Genomic DNA, 2,684 nt, shown 5'->3' on the forward strand with positions numbered 1-2,684 from the left:
TGCTTCTCCTAATCTGCAATTTCCCTGGGTTAACTCCTATATGTCCCAAGATTTAGCCATCCTGCCAATTCTCTTCCCCATCCACAAATCACTGTCTTCAACTCAGTTCCACCAAATCTCATGTCACCCAAAAATGTGTTTAGAGACAGAACACTATAGTCAGATTCTTGCAGCATTTGTTGAACATATTGTTCTTGAATTTTTGGTCAAAAAAAAATTATGCTTAAATCCTATTACTGATATTGTACTTCCTAGAAGGAAAAACAAAGTATGCTTTCCTCTTTAAATGTAATTCATAGCCACACTGAACTTTTTCACCATTGGCCTCATGTAACAGATTGTTATGCTCGGACTATCATATACTTACTCTTTTTCCTTCTTTCTTTCCCATGGCTATGCACTTAAAATATCAAATTCTTTTCAGATGAGTGTCTTTCGTAAAGACTGAGATTAAGCTCTGCTTGTCCCTCTTTCCACACGGCATTGAAAAATTATTACCAGCCATCAGAAAAATCACTAGGCCATGGACCCACCATGGAGATAGTAAAACCAGGATACCATTAAGCCCACTCATCTCAAGGATTTAATGAAGAGGGAAACCAGCCATCCTTGAGCATTTATTCATCACTTACTACTTCTCTAAAACTCTAAGATGTTTATGTCACATCCCAATTCCCCCATATCCAGATGTCAATATTTCTAGAGTCTCAAGGCAAGAGCCTGACCAGAACTTTGTCTGCAGGAGTGGTGGCAACAATAGTGGTTTTTGGTGCTTTGACTCTCACACCTCATCCTCACCACATGTCCTTTAAATTCACAGGGAAGGATGCAGATTAGGACGTGGCCCTTGGTCCTTCCCCAATACACATGATTAGAGAAAATAACTGACATATGCAGGAGAACATGCAATCGTAAGTGAAAACAGCAATATGACTGGGAAAGATAATTAAACAAAGAAAAATTTAAGAAACCCAACAATATATATGATCCAAAACAGAATTAATGAAACTGTTTAAATAGGCCTAATACACTTGAGGTGATAAGGAAAGATATTACATAAAGTGAGGGTATTAACAATTACATACAACCTAAGGATTTACAGATTCAATGCAATCTCTCAAAATTCCAGTGGACTGTGTTTTTATATATATATATATAGAAATAGAAACATCGGTCCTAAAATTCATAGAGAACCACAGAGACCTCAAAACTGGAGGCATCACACTTCCTGATTTCAAAAATATACCAAAGCAACAGTAATCAAAACAGTATGGTACTACCATAAAGACAGACATATAGACAAGGAACAGAGTAAGGAGCCCAGAAATAAATTCACCCATTTGTAATCAACCTGTTTTCAACAAGGGTGCCAATAAATACAATGAGAAAAGAACAATCTCTTCAGTAGGTGGTGTTGGGAAAACTGGACATCCACATGAAAAAGTATAAAATTGAACCCTTACTTTATACTGTACACAAAAATCTACTCAAAATGGATGGATTCAAACATAAGAAAAATATTTGCAAATCACATATTTGAAAAGAGATTAAAATCCAAAATACAGTATATAAGGAACTCTGAAAGTCAAAAAACAAAAGAAACTAATTAAAAACAAGCAGAAGACGTGAACATTTCTGAAAAAAATAAAGATATACAAATAGCCAAGAGTTATACAAAAGATGCTTAACATCACTAGTCATCAGGGAAATGTCAGTCAAAATTACAATGAGACATCATTACATACCTTTTCAGATGGCTATTATGTTAAAAAATTAAAAATAAAAAGTATTGGCCAGGATGTGGAGAAATTAGAACCCTTGTACACTGTTGGTAGAAATCTAAGATGGTGTAGCCACCACAGCAAATAGTAGGGAAGTTCCTCAAAAGTTAAAAATAGTGTAAAAGCATTCCTATTTCTCCACGTCCTCTCCAGCATCTGTTGCTTTCTAACTTTTTAATGATTGCCATTCTAATTGGCATGAAATGGTATCTCATTGTGGTTTTGATTTGCATTTCTCTAATGACCAGTGATGATGAGTTTTCTTATGTTTGTTGCCAGCATAAATGTCTTCTTTTGAAAAGTGTCTGTTCATATCCTTCACCTACTTTTTTATGAGGTCGTTTGTTTTCTTCTTGTAAATGTGTTTAAGTTCCTTGTAGATTCTGGTATTAGCCCTCTGCAAGATGGATAGATTGAAAAATTTTTCTCCCATTCTGTAGGTTGCCTGTTCACTCTGATGACAGTTTCTTTTGCTGTGCAGAAGCTGTTTAATTAGATCCCATTTGTCAACTTTAGCTTTTGTTGCCATTGCTTTTGGTGTTTTAGTCATGAACTCCTTGCCCATGCCTATTTGCCTATTTCCTGAATGATATTGTCTAGGTTTTCTTCTAGGGTTTTTATGGTTTTAGGTCTTACATTTAAATATTTAATCCATCTTGAGTTAATTTTTGTATAAGGTGTAAGGAAGGGGGCTAGTTTCAGTTTTCTGCATACGACTAGCCAGTTTTCCCAACACCATTTATTAAATAGGGAATATTTTCCCCATTGCTTGTTTTGGTCAGCTTTTTAAAAGATCAGATGGTTGTACATGTGTGGTGTTATTTCTGAGGCCTCTGTTCTGTTCCATTGGTCTATGTATCTATTTTGGTACCAGTACCATACTGTTTTGGTTACTGTAGCCTT

This window comes from Macaca thibetana, chromosome 7 (genome assembly GCF_024542745.1).
Source record: "Macaca thibetana thibetana isolate TM-01 chromosome 7, ASM2454274v1, whole genome shotgun sequence".
Classification (NCBI taxonomy): Eukaryota; Metazoa; Chordata; class Mammalia; order Primates; family Cercopithecidae; genus Macaca; species Macaca thibetana.